Below are 23090 nucleotides of genomic sequence, written 5' to 3' on the forward strand. Positions count from 1 at the left end.
GTTGAAAGACCATCCCCGAACAGAGGGAGGGTCTTCTACAACACCTAAGTCCAGTCGCGGGTCGTCCGTTTCTTACCGAGTGATTCTTCTACTTAGTCCGACTTCACCTCTCTAAATACCTTAATTGATGTCACCACATGGTTACGGCTGGAGATACTACACAGAAACCCACTTGAACACACATTCGACCCCGTATAAGGCAGTAGTTGGTCGTAGTCGGTCTATTCGTGTGAAAGTCACGGGCAAACCATTTCACTGCCGGGATAGCTCATCTCACAAAATGTAATTTCTCTTTTAAGTATCCTTGAAAATGGCTTTGCAAATACATATCTGCCACCTAATCAACATTTTGTTCTCCTTCTCTGTGTGTACCGGTGAGTTTTCTGTGGCTTTCTATGGCTCAAGTGGTTTCGGTGCCACTTCTCGTTTTCGCAACTTGTGTTTGTATACTCACTTGGGAATTCCAATTGAGTATCCAATCACAGGGCCAGCTTTAAAGGCCTTACTGGCAACAACTCGTGATCTGATTGGTTATGGCAATTGTCTAAGACCATGGACAATACAGAGCACAGACGCCCGCATTGTTGATTCTGGAGGCCCCCAGCAGATTTGGTACAGCATGGCAACATATGCTAACTGAATTCCGATTGGATACAACCTTAAAACGACAGCACTGGAATGCGCATAGAATGGCATGAAGAGAATATTTTTACTTTTAGATATTAAAAAATAATTGTATCTTTATTTGTGATCATGATTTCTGGTTTCTATGTTCGGCCAGCAGAGAAGGCGTTGCTGGCTCTGACGGCACACCACTGCCTATGTCCTACATACAACACTGTCCTTTCAAGCATTCTTAAAAGACTGTGCAGTTTATCCTCCAACGACTAACAGAAGTTAGAAAAGTTCTGGTCACAGAGGCTTCTTTTGTGCCATTTTTTACAACTGAACGGACGACTAACGTGAGTGATTCAGACTATTTGGGGGATGATCGTGGTCCGTCCGTGGTGGAACTTTTTCAGGATGATTAAGTTCTCCCTGTGTTTCCACCAAAAACTACCCGAGTAGATTTAGTTCTTCAGGAAACTTTCGGAGTTCCTGCCGGCTAGGTGGGCCTTGAATTGTCCCTGGAACCTAATTGGGGGCGGGCTGTGCAGTCGAATGCTGATTGGTTTTTCGAACACAACAACCACCATTAGAGGATGCGAGACCACTTGTTGATTTCTTATTTCTTGTGTATTTCTATCACAACAAACCTGACAACGGAGAGAAAGAAGAAGGAAAGAAACTTTCGAGTTGCAGGAACTTTTGTCCGACATCTTTGTGCCGAAGAACATTGATCTGTGAAACTATCTTGCAGTGTTTTTACGCAGCATCAGTCTTTAAACCAGGAATGTCCAAACGTCTTCAATTTGGCCCGCAAGACATCATGAGTTTATAATGAAGAATCTTAGCGCTAAGGAGATTGCATTCATTTTAATGGTCTAATTTTGATGCTGCCATTATGTCGCCTTAAATTATGCTCTGGATATCTACATGCGCAGCATTTACTTATAAGATCCAATGCAAACAACCTTCCCTAGTCATGGTAACAAAAAAAAAGTAAAAATAAAAAATCCCACCAACACAATACACACATGGTCACACAAAACACAACCTGCTCACAGAGCTTTATGGACATATTAAAAACTGACCATTAGCATTAGAAATCTAAATTAAAACAATTTAAATCCATTAACAAGCATGATGAAAAAAAATCCAAAACATTCTTGATCATCTATGTTTGGTACATTTTAGCTGGACGTTTAAGGATGTCATCATGGAAGTAAAGAAATATAGGAGTCAAAATTTTGTGTAGATAAACATTGTTTATTTACAGATAAACAATGAAATGTATCATTTATATATTGTTATTTACAGAAAAATGCTGACATTTATTGGTTATATATTGTTATTTACATACAGACAATGACATGTATTATTATTATATACTGTTATTTAGGGACAAACACTGACATTTATCATTAATACATTGTTATTTACAGAAAACTCCCGACATTTATTATTATTACATACTGTTATTTAGAGACAAATACTGACATTTATCATTAATACATTGTTATTTACAGAAAAACCCTGACATTTATTATTATTATATACTGTTATTTAGAGACAAACACTGACATTTATCATTAATACATTGTTATTTACAGGAAAAACCCTGATATTTTTTATTTATATATTTAGAGATAAACACTGATGTGTATTATTTATACATTGTTATTTACAGATAAACCCTGACATGTATTATTTATATATTATTTTTTACAGATAAACCCTGACACTTATTTATATTGTATTATTTACAGATAAATCCTGACACATATTGTTTATATATTGTTATTTACAGATACCCACTGACATGTATTATTTATACACTGTTATTTACAAATAAACAATGACATCTATTATTTATATATTATTATTTACAGATAAACACTGACATTTGTTATATATACATTGTTATTTACAGATAAACACTAGCACTTATTATTTATATATTATTATTTACAAATAAACAATGGCATGTATTATTTATATATTGTTATTTACAGATAAACACTAAAATTCATTATTATATACTGTTATTTACAGATAAACAATGACATTTATGATATATATTATTATTATTTACATGTCAACACTGACCTTTGTTACGTATATATTGTTATTTACAGATAAACCCTGACATGTATTATTTATATATTGTTTTTTACATATAAACACTGACATTTATTATTATTATGTATTGTTATTTACAGCTAAACACTGACATGTATTATTAATATATATTGTTTTTCACAGATAAACACTGACATTTATTATTTATTTATATTTATTAAAAGATAAACCTTGACATGTATTATTTATACATTGTTATTTACATATAAACACTGACATTTTTTATTATTATTATATATTGTTATTTACAGCTAAACACTGCCATGTATTATTAATATATATTGTTATTTACAGATAAACACTGACATTTTTTATTGATCTATTATTATCTACAGATGAACACTGAAACTTATTATATATGTATTATTATTTAAAGATAAACACTGACACTTATTATTTATGTATTATTATTTAAAGATAAACACTGACATTTTTCATGTATGAATTGTTTTTTACGGATAAACACAAACATTTATTATCAATATACTGTCATCTACAGACAAACACTGACATTTATCATTAATATATTGTTATTTACAGATAAACCCAAACATTTATTATTTATATGTATAATTTACAGATAAACACTGACATTTATCATTAATCTATTATTATTTACAGATAAACCCTGACATTTATTATTTATATGTATAATTTACAGATAAACACTGACATGTCTTATCTATATATTATTATTTACAAATAAACCCTGACATGTATTATTTACATAGTGTTATTTACAATAAACCCTGACATTTCTAATGTATATATTGTTATTTACAGATAAACCCTGACACTTCTTATTTATATTTTGTAATTATATAAACCCTGACATGCATTGTTTATATATTATCTACAGATACACACAGACATTTATTATTTATACACTGTTATATACAGATAGACATTTAATTTGATTATTTATATATTATTATTTACAGATAAACATTGACATTTGTTATTTATGTATCGTTATTTACAGATAAATCCTGACATCTATTATTTATATATAGGTATTTACATACAAACACTAACATTTATTATTATTAATATTATATATTTTATTTACATCCAAACACTGACATGTATTATTTATGTATTGTTATTTACAGATCAACTCAGACATGTATTATATATTCACTGTTATTTACAGATAAACAATGACAAGTATTATTTATATATTGTTATTTACAGATAAACCCAGACATTTATTGTTTATATATGTTGTTATTTCCATACAAACACTGACATTTGTAATTCCTACATTGTCATTTACAGATAAACACTGACATTTGTTATTTATGTATCGTTATTTACTGATAACCCCTGACATGTATTATGTATATATTGTTATTTACATACACACACTGACATTTATTATTATTATTATTATTATTATTATATATTGTTATTTACATCCAAACACTGACATGTATTATTTATATAATGTTATTAACAGATAAACCCTTAAAATGATTATTAATTCGCTGTTACTTACAGATAAACACTGACATTTATTATTTGCATGTTGTTATTTACAGATAAACACTGACATTTATTATTTGCATGTTGTTATTTACAGATAAACACTGACATTTATCATTTATGTATTATTATTATTTACAGATAAACACTGACATTTATAGTTTACATATTGTTATTTACAGATGAACACCGTCATTTATCATTTACATATTGTTGTTTACAAATAAATACTGACATTTATTATTATTATTAAATATTGTTATTTACAGATAAACACTGACATTTATTATCATTAAATATTGTTGTTTACAGACACAGAGTGACATGTATTATTAATATATTGTTATTTACAGATAAACCCTGACATGTATTATTTGGGTATTGGTATTTACAAAACACTGACATCTATTGTTTATATATTGTTATTTACAGCTGAAATAGACTACAAGGACTTGCCTAACCCTCATAAATTCATCATTTACCTTCTGACCGTTAGACATTGCGGACTAAAGCCTGACTTTTTTCGGAACCCTTTATTTTGTCAATGATATATATACGATTGATTTGTATTCCAATTACTCACTTTTTAGTAAAAGAACTGTGACCTAATATTTTCCGTTTATCTACATTGTGTCAGTAGAGAGTTATACAAACCTTGTTTCCATATGAGTTAGACAATTGTGTTAGATGTAAATATAAACGGAATACAATGATTTGCAAATCCTTTTCAACCCATATTCAGTTGAATGCACTACAAATACAAGATATTTGATGTTCAAACTCATAACCTTTTTTTTTTTGCAAATAATAATTAACTTAGAATTTCATGGCTGCAACACATGCCAAAGTAGTTGGGAAAGGGCATGTTCACCACTGTGTTACATCACCTTTTCTTTTAACAACACTCAATAAACGTTTGGGAACTGAGGAAACTAATTGTTGAAGCTGTGAAAGTGGAATTATTTCCCACTCTTGCTTGATGTACAGCTTAAGTTGTTCAACAGTCCAGGGTCTTGTTGTCGTATTTTATGCTTCATAATGCGCCACACATTTTCGATGGGAGACATGTCTGGACTGCAGGCGGGCCAGGAAAGTACCCGCACTCTTTTACTACGAAGCCACGCTGTTGTAAAACATAGCTTGGCATTGTCTTGCTGAAATAAGCAGGGGCGTCCAGGATAACATTGCTTGGATGACAACATATGTTGCTTCAAAACCTGTATGGACAATTCAGCATTAATGGTACCTTCACAGATGTGTAAGTTACCCATGCCTTGGGCACTAATACACCCCCATACCATCACAGATGCTGGCTTTTGAACTTTGCGCCAATAACAATCCGGATGATTGTTTTCCTCTTTGTTCCGGAGGACACCACGTCCACAGTTTCCAAATATAATTTGAAATGTGGACTCGTCAGACCACCGAACACTTTTACACTTTGCATGAGTCCATCTTAGATGAGCTCGGGCCCAGCGAAGCCGGGGGCGTTCCTGGGTGTTGTTGATAAATGGCTTTCGCTTTGCATAGTACAGTTTTAACTTGCACTTACAGATGTAGCAACCAACTGTATTTACTGACAGTGGTTTTATGAAGTGTTCCTGAGCCCATGTGGTGATATCCTTTACACACTGATGTCGTTTTTTTGATGCAGTACCGCCTGAGGGATCCAATGTCCCTAATATAATCGCTTGCGTGCAGTGGTTTCTCCAGATTCTCTGAACCTTTTGATGATTTTACAGACCGTAGATGGTAAAATCCCTAAATTCCTTGCAATAGCTTGTTGAGAAATGTTGTTCTAAAACTGTTCGACAATTTGCTTACAAATTGGTGACCCTCACCCCATCCTTGTTTGTGAATTACTTAGCATTTGATGGAAGCTGTTTTTATACCCAATCATGGCACCCACCTGTTCCCAATTAGCCTGCACACCTGTGGGATGTTCCAAATAAGTGTTCGATGAGCATTCCTCAACTTTATCAGTATTTATTGCCACCTTTCCCAACTTCTTTGTCACGTGTTGCTGGCATCAAATTCTAGAGTTATTGAATGTTTGCAAAACAATGAAAATAAAGTTTATCAGTTTGAACATCAAATATGTTGTCTTTGTAGCACATTCAACTGAATATGGGTTGATAATGATTTGCAAATCATTGTATTCTGTTTATATTTACATCTAACACAATTTCCCAAGTCATATGTAAACAGGGTTTGTATAAGGTAAGACATTATCTGGCGTTTCTGTTTCACAATATTATGCAAACCCAACTTTTTGTACCTTCTGGTAGCTGCTGATCTGTATTTGAGATCTGCACAAGTCCTGAAAATTTGCGCCCCTCCGCCATTGTAGACCGTGGAAAAATGCCATAGTCATACGTTTTTTTCTTTTTCTCTACCTTCTTATGGAGCATTCTGAAGCAACTGACGGAAAGCAGCTCTAAGATGATGTGTAAAACATCATCCATGCAACATTTTGACCAAAAAAACCACGGTTATATGTTATGTAGACCACAAGGAAGTCTTTTATATTTAGAAAAAAAAATCATATTAATGTGACTCCTCTAATTAACCTCTTAAGGCCTAAGCTGTTTGTTTTCATGCTTTTTTATTTTTCTTTGCTCTTTCTGTTACGCTTGTGTGGCATTGTAATGCCGGATTCGGTCCTCCGTGGATGCGTCAGCAAGAACGCAGCAAAAAGGTAAGAACTAAGGGATTTATTAAACAAAAGGAGCTATGAAAAAAAAACACTGATACAAATAGAAAAGGCAAATAAAAGCGCTAGCATGGAAAGCTAGGACAAACAAACCGAAGCACAAACGCACACAAAAGGAAACACAAAACAACTAGCGTGAAAGCTAGGAATAAAATAAAGCTTAGCGTGAGAGCTAGCGAAAAACGAGAGTGAGAGACAAGTCATAAACAGATGTATGTGAACAAACTAAGATCCGACAATCAGTGAACAGAAAACGCTGGCTTCTAAACAGGTGGTGATTAGTAAAGACAGGTGTGCTGGAAAAGAGAGTAGCAGCTGAAACTAATGAGTGACCATGGAAACGAACAAAACAGGAACTAAGTATGTCAAACCGCAGAGTGATATAAAAATGGAACAAAAATAACAATATGGTGATGATCCGACCATCGGATCACAACACTTTCGGCTTATTGGACCCTATTTAGAATAAAAACTAAGAATTATATTTTGATATGATGTACTTAGTCCATAAGTACACAAACGTGTACTTCTTGTTTAGTGACATGCTGATTAAAGTTAAAGTACCCATGATTGTCCCACACACACATGAGGTGTGGCAAAAATATTCTCTGCATTCTACCCATCGCCCTTGTGATGGGTCAAATGGGGTGGAAACACAAACAACACACTTCTGCAGGAACTAGAGGTTCCAGGAACTATAAAGTTCCTGAACTTTTGGTGGAAAATGGCTTAAATAGTTGTTTTTATCCTGGGAAACACTTTCCTTGTTTTGGATTAAAACTAGTTTGGTGCTTTGTGCTAAACCAGTGCCGGTCTTCCCCCCTCCCCCAAACGACAACAACCCCAATCTCCGCCTACACAAGCACATCCGTCCAAAACCAGCGTCCGGCTTGTCCCAAATCAAGTGGACGTGAAACTGCTGGCACGCCGGACATGCTCATACATATTCATGGCGCGTAAAGTCATTTATTCGCCCCTTATTTACATAGCAGAGCAGCCAGGCTCTAAATCAAAGAGATTTCAAAACACTTTACATGATTCTCGAATTAGATGAGACAAGCTGTTTATTTGTCTGCAGCTTTTGGCCCCTAAACCTCATGTTCATCTTTATTCCTTCTCCGGGCGGATAAATCAGTGTCTCCGTCGACACCAAAGCAATTTGTCCAAACACGCGTATTAAAAAATGGTAACGTGTGTGTGTTAAATCTTGCCTGGAAACGCATTCTTAGACCTCATCACACTCGTTTGGTTCTTGGCCGTGACTCACCTCATTCACCTGTCAGACTGTCTCCAGGGAGCAATGTGCACTAGTCCTACTGGCACAAACCCTGTCAAAAAAAAAAAAAAAAAACATGAGCGAGGTCGTGTCAGTTTCATGTTTTTATATTAATATGGAGAACCGCTTGATCTGGTGCGTGCGAGCCAGGTGATTACCATAACGCGCTACATTTACTCCGTTACATCTACTTGAGTAACTTTTGGGATAAATTGTACTTCTAAGAGTAGTTTTTATGCCACATACTTTTACTTTTACTTGAGTATATTTATAAAGAAGAAACGCTACTTTTACTCCGCTCCATTTATCTACAATCAGCTCGCATGCCTGCGTTTCACCAATCAAATGCAGTCACCGGTGACGTTGGACCAATCAAACAAAACCAGGCGGTCACACGTCGACCTAAAAAAGTTGAAAAACTTATTGGGGTGTTACCATTTAGTGGTCAATTGTGCAGAATATGTACTGTACTGTGCAATCTACTAATAAAAGTTTCAATCAATCAATCAAAAGTGTAGGGGAAAAAAAGACACTTTTTCTTTCAACCGTACTTCCCGTCAAAAGCCTAAAGGCTGATCGGGCAGTTCCTGTCTTCACAATAAAAGCGCCGCTCCATTGCGCCTGCGCTAACAAAATAAGAGTCTCCGAAAGCCGGCGCAAACAAACTAACAAACTACGGACTTTGCCGCCAATGTATTTCTTGTAAAGTGTATAAAAACGGATATGGAAGCTGGACAAATAAGATGCCAAAAACCAACGACTTCCATGTGGTATTAGACAGAAAAGAGGAACTTTTTTTTCTCCTCCATTTGAAAACGTGGACATTATCAGCACTATACTGTATGATTCCAATCAATGCCAGTCATCAGAATCAGGTAATACACCAACTTATATTCTTGTCTTCATGAAAGATAGGAATCTATATGTTAAACATGCATGTATATTCATTAAAACACGTTCGACATGTCAACAAAAACGGCAAAATAAAAAACTATAAATTATATACTGTATATATATATATATATATATATATATATATATATATATATATATATATATATATATATATATATATATATATATATATATATATATATATATATATATATATATATATATATATATATATATATATATATATATATAGGCTTCACGGTCGCAGAGGGGTTAGTGCGTCTGCCTCACAATACGAAGGTCCTGCAGTCCTGGGTTCAAATCCAGGCTCGGGACCTTTCAGTGTGGAGTTTGCATGTTCTGCCCGTGAATGCGTGGGTTCCCTCCGGGTACTCCGGCTTCCTCCCACTTCCAAAGACATGCACTTGGGGATAAGTTGATTGGCAACACTAAATTGGCCCTAGTGTGTGAATGGGAGTGTGAATGTTGTCTGTCTGTCTGTGTTGGCCCTGCGATGAGGTGGCGACTTGTCCAGGGTGTACCCCGCCTTCCGCCCGACTGTAGCTGAGATAGGTGCCAGCGCCCCCGCAACCCCAAAAGGGAATAAGCGGTAGAAAATGGGTGGATGGATGGATATATATATATATATATATATATATATATATATATATATATATATATATATATATATATATATATATATATATATTTTACACGATATGTGTGTGTATGTATATATGAGGTAGATCACCTCGACTTGGTAATTTATTAAGTAATTGATTAACGTTGAAAAACTTATTGGGGTGTTACCATTTAGTGATCAATTGTACGGAATATGTACTGTACTGTGCAATCTACTAATACAAGTTTTAATCAATCAATCAATAAATGCCTACTGAGCCTATGGTGCTGTTTAGTTATTGTGGCTCAATTTGCCTTAATTTTGTTTATTTTAATGTATTATTATTTAATATATATTATTGTTTTAGTTGCTTAAGAGATATTCCTGGCTATGAATTTGCTCATTGCTATTTTTATGTTTGTGTGCATTATCTGTTGCCGTAATTATTAAACGAACAGGTTACTCATCAGTTACTCAGTACTTGAGTAGTTTTTTCACAACATACTTTTTACTTTTACTCAAGTAAATATTTGGATGACTTCTCCTTACTTTTACTTGAGTAATACATCTCTAAAGTAACAGTACTCTTACTTGAGTACAATTTCTGGCTACTCTACCCACCTCTGCTGATTACTGGAGTCTGAGAGTGGAAATGTCTGAGACTATTTTGTGAGGTTACGACTGGAGAACAAACAAGGCGGTGTGGTAAAAAAAAAAAAATATGTCCGCGGAGTAGCACGGTGAATAATAAATAGAATATTTTCAAAGTTAGAGCATTAAAAAAAAAACATTTAAATACATACATAGTGTGACGTCTTGGTGGCATTGTGGTGACGAGTTGTTCTCTCGTGGGTGCAGCGAAGATGGATCCAGGAACAATATTTTATTTATACTAACTAAAACAGGCTAAGAAGCAAAACACTTGCTCGAAGGCACTAACAAACAAAACAGAAAGCGCTAGCATGAGATAGGGACAAACAACTGAAATAGCATGGGAGCTAATGTACACGAAGGTAGTTACCACAAGGCTGGAAAGAGCGACGTCAACTGTAGCGTGAAGCAAACAAGAGTCCAAGACTGAATGGCAAACAAAGGCGGGCATATATAGGGACATAAATCAGGAGGCAGGTGTGCGTGATCACAAGGAAGGCAGGTGACACAAATGCGTTGCTAGGACAACAGAAATTAAAGCTGCAAGCAGCGTTGGTCGGGTCCGCCTTTGGCTGCTGCCGCCGCTACTCAGGCCATGGTCTAAGTCAGACCAACATAAAAGTTTTTGTTTCATGTCTCTACGACATTCCTAACAGAAATTACATGCAGTTTTGTCTGGTTTTTTTCCTAGGGGGTGCTAGAGCGCAATTTTGATTTTTAGGGTTTGGTTTTTTATTAGATGGCAATTTTCGCCAGTCCTGATGTGTGTGTAAAATTTGGTGAGTTTTGAAGCATGTTAAGGGGATGAAATTACAGATCGGCGTTTCTGGATGTTGTTGATAAATTGCTTTCGCTTTGCATAGTAAAGCTTTAACTTGCACTTTGAAGCATTTTAAGGGGGTCAAATTACAGCTCAAAGAGGCAAAAATGACATTTTTTAGGAAAATTTGCGCAGGGGTTTTTTGAAGGCGTCTAAAATCCAAACCGGTGCACTTATCAAAACTCTTTCGATAACTTTTAATCAGAAGGGTTCAAACTCTCTCCTGTGCGAGTTTGAAGCCAAAACGACAAACGCGCTCAGAGGAGATAACGTTTGAAAAAACTTTTATTTTGAAGGGGTAATTTTTAACTTCCTGTTGATTTTTGCTGAAGAATGTCAATTATTAAAACGTAGGTCTAAGTGAGACCTGCATAGAAGTTTTTGTTTCAGGTCTCTCTGACTTTCCTACCGGAAGTTACAAGCAGTTGTGTCTGTGTTTTCTTCCTAGAAGCAGTTTTTTCTGTGTTTTATTAAAAAAATTGCGCTAGAGCGCATTTTTGAGTTTTGGGATTTTTTTTTTCATTAAATCGCAATTTTTGCCAGTCCTGATGTGTGTGCCAAGTTTGGTGAGTTTTGAAGCATTTTAAGGGGGGCAAATTACAGCTCAAAGAGGGAAAAATTGAATTTTTTGCGAAAATTTTGCTTTGATTGAGTTTTTGCAAAATTTCTGTTGATTTTTGCCGTATAAAGTAAAATTATGAAATCTAGGTCTAAGTTAGCCCTACATAGAGGTTTTTGTTTCATGTCTCTACGACATTGCTAACGGAAGTTACAAGCAGTCTGTTTTTGTTTATTTTCCTAGGGGGCGCTAGAGTGCATTTTTGAGTTTTGGGGTCTGGTTTTTTATTAGACGGCAATTTTTGCCAGTTCTGATGAGTGTGTGAAATTTGGTGAGTTTTGAAGCATGTTCAGGGGGTCAAATTACAGTTCAAAGAGGTGGCGGAATAATAATAATAAAACGGACCAGTTTCAATAGGGTCCTTGGCCCATTGCAAAAGGACTCCTTTGGATTCCTTTTGCAATGGGCCAAGGACCATAATAATAATAATAAAACGGACCAGTTTCAATAGGGTCCTTGGCCCATTGCAAAAGGACTCCTTTGGAGTCCTTTTGCAATGGGCCTGCGGGCCCTGATAAACCAGGAAGTGCCACAAAGAACTGAGGAAGACAAACACTAGACAGAATGTTATATCAAACAGAACCAAAACCAAGAATATGTCATGATCCAAGACGTGGATCATGACACAGCACATTTAAAGGCCTACTAAAACCCACTACTACCCACCACACAGTCTGATAGTTTATATATCAGTGATGACATATTAACATTGCAACACATGCCAATACGGCCTTTTTAGTTTATTAAATTGTAATTTTAAATTTCACACAAATTATACTGTTGAAAACGTCACGGATCGTAGCGGACATTTTGGTCAAGCACCGATCCCAGCTATAAGTCGTCTGTTTTGATCGCATAATTACACAGTATTATGGACATTTGTGTTGCTGAATCTTTTGCAGTTTGTTCAATTAATAATGGAGACGTCAGAGAAGAAAGATGTAGGTGGGAAGCGGTGTATTGCGGCCGCTAGAGATTCGCGGATAGGTGATTATATCATCCGCAGCCGCATCACCAAAGTCGTTATCCACCCGCCATCCACCCGAACCAACATTTTATCAGAACCGCAACGGCCCGCCTCCCGCCCGCTGAAATAAATCAGGGATGCATCAGAGGTCGGCCACCTTTACCACTAACAGAGCTATTTAAACCCGTTTCACAGAGTAATGAAGACAATGGGAGCCGCTAACGTTCTCGCGAATATCCAATGGCGTTCATCCTGATGACAAGAATATGGGCGTGCTGTGAAACCGTTGCCTTTGACACCTTCAACAACATATACGAACCGATTGTTAGTCCGGCAACATGTTGTGTGCAGCTTCCGCAATCACACGTACAAGATTGAAAGGCATAACGGGTGATACAGAGTACACTGATGGTTGTGATATAAACAACTTTAACACTTACTAATATGCGCCACGCTGTGAAGCCAAACCAAACAAGATTGACATACACATTTTGGGAGAACATCCTCACAGTAACACAACATAAACGCAACACAACAATTACCCAGAATCCTTTGTATCCGTGACATTTCCTGAATATATTTTACACCCCCCGCCCACCTTCTTACCTACGCGGGGGCGTTGTATATATATATATATATATATATATATATATATATCGAAAAAAAGAAGGAAAATAATTTTACCTCGTGTCTGGGACTATTTCAGCCATTATTGAACAGTTTCGGAGTAACGAACGAGCTGTGGCTTCACTTAGTCGCCGCTAGCGTTAGCCCAAACCTGCATTGTGAGGTGATTCTTCACCGACTTGGATCCCGGTAGTGCCTTCATCCTGCGCTGTAATAAAAGGTTCAGTATGGCACCTATTTTTGGTCTCATAACAATTCGGAACAGAGCCCCAAGCCCGCTGGTAAAATTCTTGAACCGAAGGCGCCGCAAGCCAGAGGCCAACTAGCGTAAATGCTAAAATGCCAGCTGACTGGTTGCCTCGCTAACCCGAAGCTAAACCCAAAGAGATCTCCAAGACAAGGTAAGGTAACATACTTACAAATGCGGAAACAAACGCGTCAGAAGTGCCCCGGGCCTCCGGGCTCTTTGTTATGTAAACAGGATGTGGCATCGTGTACAGGAAGTGATGTCTTCGAGCGGCAGGCAAAATGTCTTTTTGTTGTTCATTTGGGCTTCTTTACTAAACGCTCCATGTGGAAAAAAAGGCCCTTAAGGTAAATTCTGTATCAAACGTGCGCAATGGTTCAATTTCTTGAATTTTTAATTGGCTATGCATTATTTATCGGGCTGATATACGTTACACACTGCATACATTACGCCGACCACGGACTAATCCACGAGAAGATGACAAAGTGCTCGGTGCTCAATGAGCACTTTAATGAGTTGCCGCTGGTACTCAAGGGCACCTCAACGGTGCTCGGGATGGGATCTATTCAAGAACTGGTTCCTATGGCAACCCATTCATCCACTGGAGGAGCAAGCGCTGTTGCTTTTTTAAGTGGTAGCATGGCGGCGTGGCGAGCAAGCCAACCACATGAAGAGACTCGGAGGTTGGTCTGGAAGAAGAATTTGTTTGTTTGGGTCCCACTGAGTCTGTCCCAGTCCGGCTCTGATGCGGCTGCCAGTCTGGCCACTTTGGACTGTAAATTTCAGTTCACAGTGCAGAAACATTGATGGGTTGCCTGCTCCTCAGGGGATTTCATCCCCTGACAAGCAGGGAAATCTGTGAAACAGGCTTGTAGGGATGATACAGCCTCTGTGTTTTTTACTTACCGAACGTATATTCCGCTCTACCCCGGTATGGAGAACTGTATAACGGATAAAGCACAAAAACCTCGACTATGGAAGAGTCCGAGAAACGCTGCGGACTGCACACAATTACTTAGTTTGTTTGGGTCTCACTGAGTGCGTCCCAGTCCGGTTCTGATGCGGCTGCCAGTCTGGCCACTCTGGTCTATAAGTTTCAGTTCACAGTGCAGAAACATTGATGGGTTACCTGCTCGTCAGGGGCAAATCTGCGAAACAGGCTTGTAGGGATGATATAGCCTCTGTGTTTTTTCTTGACCTAACGTATATTTCACTCTGCTTCTACCCCGGTATTGAGGACTGTATAACGGATAAACCACAGAAACCTCGACTATGGAAGAGTCGGAGAAATGCTGCGGACTGCACACAAAGACTTTGTTTGTTTGGGTCCAACTGAGTCCGTCCCAGTCCGGCTCTGACGCGGCTGCCGTTCGGGCCACTCTGGACTATAAATTTCAGTTCACGGTGCAGAAACATCGATGGATTTCCTGCGCGTGAGGGGATTTTATAATCCCTTGACCAGCCGGAAAACCTGTGAAACAGGCTTGCAGGGATGATAAAGCCTCTGTGTTTTTTCCTGACCTAACGTATATTCCGCTCTACCCCGGAAGAGTCGGAGAAATGCTGCGGACTGCACACAAAGACTTAGTTTGTTTGGGTCTCACTGACTCCGTCCCTCTGACACGGCTGCCAGTCGGGCCACTCTGGACTATAAGTTGTAGAAGCAATGCTTGACTGCCAACAGAATGTTGCATTCATGGCCACTGGGGAAGACAAGGACATGTTGACTTCATGGCAGGTAAGATTCCAGTAGTGTGCAAAAACTCAACGGCGTCTTCAGTAGAACCGTGATCAGAAGGTTCCGTGTCGCCAAAACATTCCAAAGTCAAACATAGCAAAGTAAGAAGACTGTGGGCAGGCAGAACCAGGGTCTGATCTCCTGAGGGACATCCGTGTGGACTTTGTATGTTCTTCTTTGTGCCCAAAATTTGAACTTGCCCACTTACCCAGGTAAATAAAGTTTTCTCTGTGTTTCCACCAAAAACTACCCAGGTAGATTTAGCTCTTTCGGAACATTTCGGAGTTCCTCCAAGCAGGGGCGTCACTTGACCTAATACTGTACTGGGGCACACCTGGGGCACAAATAATTCATGTGAGCGTGCAAAGCGCACAAGCAAAAACATTTTTAGCACTTATTTATCATAAAAAATACATAAATAGTGCTTTAAACTATGAAATCATATCAGATGATGTTGTATGGATCTTTGATGAACCACCTGAAATTAACTCATGCATTTGACCTACTTGTGCACTTTTTTACTCCAGACTTCTAAACTGCTCCTGGTAAAAGCAAAAAGGAAGAGCAATGCATCTTTTTGAAATATTTATTGCAGTAATCATCTGCAAATTTAACATCTACAAAAGTAAAACAAAAAATAAAGCACCCGTACATCCCTGGGTTCTTTTATATTATTTAATTTCCATTTATGGCAATGTGGCTAATCCTATTTCAGATACACAAAACTATCAAATATACACTAAACAATAAAGCCACAGTAGTAGAATAAATGAACAACTGTTGTGTGTCTGTTCAGGGACTCATTTTCTGAGAAGTAAACTGTAACGTCTCCTTTTCATTTTTGCAAAGTGGTCAATCAGTCTGGATAGACATGGAAATATTACAGTAACTGTTATACAGTTGACCAGTGGTTCCCAACTGCTGGGTCGTGACATAAAAGTGGATTGTGTGTCATTTTCAGTGAGTCGCAGTCAGATGTGTGCATGGAAAAAAAAAAGTTTAGGGAGAAAAAAATCAAATTGTGGCAACAAAACCAGATTATTTTAGCCTTTTTTTCTAGTGACTATTCGTGAGGATTTTAGCAAAAGGCAAACCGACTAACAAGTTGGAGGAAGACTCAGGACAGACATGGAAATATATTTAAAAAAAAATCTAAATGGGGCAACAAAACCCGATATTTTCAGCCATCTTTCTGAAAACAAATACAAGAAATGTTACTATTTTTTTCTGGAAATAAAACCAGATGCTTTAGCTGTAGCCATTTTTCTGGTGACAAAACAAGATTATTTTAGTCAAAGTCACACCGATTAACAAGACAAGTCTACTGTGCTATTTTTCTGTGAAATAAACTTCAATGATTTAAAAATTGGCTCACGACTTGATGATATGGAAAAATGTTTTTCTTCCTGAAGATAAAACCATTTGAGAAGCACTCAACTCACACATGCTTACTCCAAATCCTTATTGATGCAGAACCAGCAGACAATCAATCAATCAATCAATCAATGTTTATTTATATAGCCCCAAATCACAAATGTCTCAAAGGACTGCACAAATCATTACGACTACAACATCCTCGGAAGAACCCACAAAAGGGCAAGGAAAACTCACACCCAGTGGGCAGGGAGAATTCACATCCAGTGGGACGCCAGTGACAATGCTGACTATGAGAAACCTTGGAGAGGACCTCAGATGTGGGCAACCCCCCCCCCCTCTAGGGGACCGAAAGCAATGGATGTCGAGCGGGTCTAACATGATACTGTGAAAGTTCAATCCATAGTGGCTCCAACACAGCTGCGAGAGTTCAGTTCAAGCGGATCCAAGACAGCAGCGAGAGTCCCGTCCACAGGAAACCATCTCAAGCGGAGGCGGATCAGCAGCGTAGAGATGTCCCCAACCGATACAGGCGAGCGGTCCATCCTGGGTCCCGACGAGCGGTCCATCTTGGGTCTCGACTCTGGACAGCCAGTACTTCATCCATGGTCATCGGACCGGACCCCCTCCACAAGGGAGGGGGGGACATAGGAGAAAGAAAAGAAGCGGCAGATCAACTGGTCTAAAAAGGAGGTCTATTTAAAGGCTAGAGTATACAGATGAGTTTTAAGGTGAGACTTAAATGCTTCTACTGAGGTAGCATCTCGAACTGTTACCGGGAGGGCATTCCAGAGTACTGGAGCCCGAACGGAAAACGCTCTATAGCCTGCAGACTTTTTTGGGGTTCTAGGAATCACTAATAAGCCGGAGTCTTTTGAACGCAGATTTCTTGCCGGGACATACGGTACAATACAATCGGCAAGATAGGCTGGAGCTAGACCCTGTAGTATTTTATACGTAAGTAGTAAAACCTTAAAGTCACATCTTAAGTGCACAGGAAGCCAGTGCAGGTGAGCCAGTACAGGCGTAATGTGATCAAACTTTCTTGTTCTTGTCAAAAGTCTAGCAGCCGCATTTTGTACCAACTGTAATCTTTTAATGCTAGACATGGGGAGACCCGAAAATAATACGTTACAGTAATCGAGACGAGACGTAACAAATGCACGGATAATGATCTCGGCGTCTTTAGTGGACAAAATGGAGCGAATTTTAGCGATATTGCGGAGATGAAAGAAGGCCGTTTTAGTAACGCTTTTAATGTGTGACTCAAAGGAGAGAGTTGGGTCGAAGATAATACCCAGATTTTTTACCGAGTCACCTTGTTTTATTATTTGGTTGTCAAATGTTAAAGTTGTATTATTAAATAGAGGTCGGTGTCTAGCAGGACCGATAATCAGCATTTCGGTTTTTTTGGCATTAAGTTGCAAAAAGTTAGCGGACATCCATTGTTTAATTTCATTAAGACACGCTTCCAACTGACTACAGTCCGGCGTGTTGGTCAGCTTTAGGGGCATGTAGAGTTGGGTGTCATCAGCATAACAGTGAAAGCTAATACCGTATTTGCGTATGACGTCACCCAGCGGCAGCGACAATAACCAACATGATGTTTCATGTTCATTGGAAATTCCCCCGACAACTCGTACAGCAAATGAATATGTTTGTCTTGATACAAGGAATAACGTTAGCTAACTTAGCATCAACTTAAGACAATGATGTTGCCTAGCTAGCTAGGACTTCACTTACATCTCTCATTCCTCGCTTCTTCTCTGCTGCGGGCGAATAACTTTCTTAAATCCGTCTAGGAGTTACAGTTTGAGTCAAATCAAAATCGAAATCAAAATATTGTAATTGACAAATTGTTGTTGGCTAACGTTACCTATCACAGCAGTGATTCTCATCCCCTCTCTCTCTCTCAACCGAAGTCTCGATCCACACGTGAATAAATTACCATATTAAGTAGGCATGTGCTCACTGTTTCGTGGAGTGAATACAGTAGCAATCAATTACCATACTAAGTAGTATGTGCGCTGTTGTCTATGTTATGTAGACTTAAAACTCGGAAGCGTTTTTTTTTTTTATTGGTGACATTTTTACTGGGGCACTCCAGATCAACAGTGGGGCACGTGCCCCAGTGAAATATGTCTGGCGACACCCCTGCCTCATAGTGACTAGGAGCCTTTTTAGGGGCGGGTTGTGCTGTTGAATGCTGATTGGTTGAACACATTTGGGGGTGTTCCTAAAACTTCTTGTATATATATATATATATATATATATATATATATATATATATATATATACATATATATCAGGGGTCACCAACTCGGTGCCCACGGACACCAGGTAGCCCGTAAGGACCAGATGAGTCGCCCGCTGGCCTGTTCTAAATATAGCTCAAATAGCAGCTATAAAGAGGCGGAGCCGACGGTCTGACAGAGAGGCAAGGCACGCTGGAGCCCGACCCAAGATGGCAGCGGTGATGGTAAGCGAGCGGCGAGGCGGGGCGTGCCGAAAGCTACGCCACAAACAAGATCAGGTGTGTGGATCGCGCACCTGTACACGATTCACATATCTCCTCTCGCTGTATAAAAGGGGAGAAGGAGGAGAGAACGGGGCTGGTGATGGTGCGGAGCTAGAAAAACACATACAACGACGGAGACGGAGACAAGAAGAGGCGGACTGAAGTACGTGCTGCTGAAAAGCAGACGGCGGAGCGGGCAGCAGAGGGAGACGGGAGATGCAAGGGAAGAGCGACCCGACCTCAGACAAGCTTGTGTGTGTAGATAAAGCAAGTCAAACCTGCTCGAAGTCATGTCCTTCCTTGGTGGTCCATGGAACCTGCAAGACGACGGCGTGAGTCCGTCACAGCAGCACTTACCAGTGAGCTACTTCTATTTTTTTAAATTGTATTTATTTACTAGCAAGCTGGTCTCGCTTTGCTCGACAATTTTAATTCTAAGAGAGACAAAACTCAAAGAGAATTTGAAAATCCAAGAAAATATTTTAAAGACTTGGTCTCTACTTGTTTAAATAATTCATTTTTTTTTTTTTTTTTTTACTTTGCTTCTTATAGCTTTTAGAAAGACAATTTTAGAGAAAAAAATACAACCTCAAAAATTATTTTAGGATTTTTAAGCACATATACCTTTTGCCATTTAAATTCCTTCCTCTTCTTCCCTGACAATTTAAATCAATGTTCAAGTATTTTTTTGTTGTTGTAAAGAATAATAAATACATTTTAATTTAATTCTTTATTTTAGCTTCTGTTTTTTCAACGAAGAATATATGTGAAATATTTATTCAAACTTATTATGATTAATATAAATAAATATAAGTTCTGGCAAATCTAGAAAATCTGTAGAATCAAATTTAAATCTTATTTCAAAGTCTTTTGAATTTATTTTAACATTTTTGTTCTGTAAAATCTAGAAGAAATAATGATTTGTCTTTGTTAGAAAAATAGCTTGGTCCAATGTGTTATATATTCTAACAAAGTGCAGATTGGATTTTAACCTATTTAAAACATGTCATCAAAAATATATATTTATTGTGAGAAATCACAAAGATGATCAGTGTTTCCAGAAAGATAAATATCATTAATTATTAATAATAACATAGGGTTAAAGGTAAATTGAGCAAACATTTAAGTGTGTATCAAACTGGTAGCCCTTCGCATTAATCAGTACCCAAGAAGTAGCTCTTGGTTTCAATATACATATATATATATATATATATATATATATATATATATATATATATATATATATGGTCCAGTGGCATGGATTCCAAGACAACTGGGGACCCTTTTCTGCTGCAGCCTTCTTCCGCCATCGCAGACGTTGTGGTAGTTCTTAAATTTACCGTCTTCCGCCTTGCTCCGCCGTTGAGGTCTTCACCGCATCCCTGGCTAGGGGCAGTCCGGTACTAGGCCTTTGCCAAGGGCTACCTGGGGTAACAGTAGTAAAGGGGTTAACCTCCTAGTGCCCCAAGACCCCATAGACGAGCCTCCATTTTAACGTCATGCCGAGGACAAATACACTGTATATATTGTGGCGGTCTCAAGCCGTCGCCTTGCGGGTTCCATGGACCACCAAGGAAGGACATGACTTCAGGCAGTTTGACTTTGTTTATCTCTCAATAAACACCTCAGTCCAGGTCGCTTTTCCGCTCCTCTTTTCCGCTCGCTCGTCGTCTGTCTTCGGCTCTCCTCCTGTCTCGCTCTGCGTCAGCTCCACTCCTGCTTCTTCCAGTCTCTCCGCCTCTGTTCCTCGCGTTCACAGCTGCCGCCCCTTTTAACAGTGCGAAAGGATTCATTAATTGTATCCAGGTGCGCGATCCACGCACCTGATCTCGCTTGTGGCGTTGCTCCCGGCACGCCCCGCCTTGCCACTCACTCGCCATCTCCGCCTCCTCGCCGCCATCTTGGGCCAGGCTCCAGCGTGCCCTGCCGCTCTGTCGGACCGTCGGCTCCGCCTCTCCACAATAAATATATATATATATATATATATATACATATATATATACAATCCCATACTAGGCCTTTTGCCAAGGGCTACCTGGGGTAACAGTGGTAAAGAGGTTAACCTCCTAGTGCCCCAAGACCCCATAGAGGAGCCTCCACTGCCGGATGCACTTTAACGTCATGCCCAGGACAAATATACTGTATATATTGTGAAGGTCTCAAGCCGTCGCCTTGCGGGTTCCATGGACCACCAAGGAAGGACATGACTTCGGGCAGTTTGACTTTGTTTATCTCTCAATAAACACCTCAGTCCAGGTCGCTTTTCCGCTCCTCTTTTCCGCTCGCTCGTCGTCCGTCTTCGGCTTTCCTCCTGTCTCGCTCTGCGTCAGCTGCACTCCTGCTTCTTCCAGTCTCTCCGCCGCTGTTCCTTGCGTTCACAGCTGCCGCCCCTTTTAACAGTGCGAGAGGATTCATTAATTGTATCCAGGTGCGCGATCCACACACCTGATTTCGCTTGTGGCGCTGCTCGCTCGCCATCTCCGCCTCCTCGCCGCCATCTTGGGCCGGGCTCCAGCGTGCCCTGCCACTCTGTCGGACCGTCGGCTCCGCCTCTCCACAATATATATATATATATATATATATATATATATATATATATATATATATATATATATATATATATATATATATATGTATATATATGATGTATAAAAGTGTGTATATATATATATATATATATATATGTGTGTGTATCCACAATGTTCGGTGAGCAGATTGTGTTTTTTTTTTCAAACCCAACTCCTGAAAAACAACCGCACATCATAATTCCTCCTCCACCAAATTTCCCACTCGGCACAATGCAGTCCAAAATTTAGCGTTCTGCTGGCAACCTGCAAACCCAGACTGTTCCATCAGATTGCCAGATGGAAAAGCGTGATTCATCAGTCCAGAGGAGGCGTCTCCACAGCTCTAGGGTCCAGTGGCGACGTGCTTTACACCACCGCATCCGACGCTTTGCATTGGACTTGGTGATATATGGCTTAGATGCAGCTGCTCGGCCATGGATACCCATTCCATGAAGCTCTCTGCGTACTGTACTAATTGGAAGGTCTCATGATATTTGGAGCTTTGTAGCAACCGACTGCACTTTTTTTTTTTTTTTTTTGCACCATGACTCGGGAAGGTTGTTTGGATTGGGTCATATAAGTGAATTTTTCAAACCGAATTCGTCAAATAATAGACGTATTTTATTCATTCATACAAATTGTGCAACCTTTTCAGACGTTACCAATTCCGGGGGGCGGCAGAATCCCGCCGTGTGACGTTTGGAGCATTTTAACAGCGTGCGAGCCGAGGCCCGAAGCTCGTTAGGCAAGTGTGCTGGTGCGACGGCACTTTATCCTCGTTTGTGTTTCACCTGGCAAACTATTGTGTACATTTGCATAGTTTTAAAGGAGATGCGCCGTTAACCCCGGTCGCTACGTATTTTCTTCCTTTTAGGCCCATTAAGGAGGATAAGGACTCCCCGGAGACGGTCCTCGGTCTGTGCTCGCCCCGTCACGTTTTGCACCGCCGTCGCCATGGTGACCATGGGTGGATGTGTAGTTGCTACAGAGTTTTTTTTTTTTCAAAAATAAATGAACATGAAAAAAATTGTGTGGAATGTGTATTTTTTGTTTGAATACGGTTTCTGACACATGACACAAACCTTCCTAATTGCCAGAAAGCCCACTGTCTGATATGTTTATGCTTCACTGGCGGGCGGCGTTTTGTCCTACTAATTTCGGCGGTCCCTGAACTCACCGTAGTTGCGTGGACTGCGACGCAACAGTTTGTTGACATGCACAACTTTCTCC

At 39.1% G+C, this 23090-nt stretch overlaps 1 long non-coding RNA gene across 1 annotated transcript in view; it reads left to right on the forward strand.

The window, feature by feature from the left end:
* Positions 1 to 22850, forward strand: part of LOC133543132 (uncharacterized) — a 32301-nt gene extending 9451 nt beyond the window's left edge. The window contains exon 3 of the long non-coding RNA XR_009804318.1: positions 22735 to 22850. This is a non-coding gene — a long non-coding RNA (uncharacterized LOC133543132). The remainder of the gene's footprint in view (positions 1 to 22734) is intronic.
* Positions 22851 to 23090: the final 240 nt, after the last annotated feature.

Source organism: Nerophis ophidion, linkage group LG25 (genome assembly GCF_033978795.1).
Source record: "Nerophis ophidion isolate RoL-2023_Sa linkage group LG25, RoL_Noph_v1.0, whole genome shotgun sequence".
Taxonomy (NCBI): domain Eukaryota; kingdom Metazoa; phylum Chordata; class Actinopteri; order Syngnathiformes; family Syngnathidae; genus Nerophis; species Nerophis ophidion.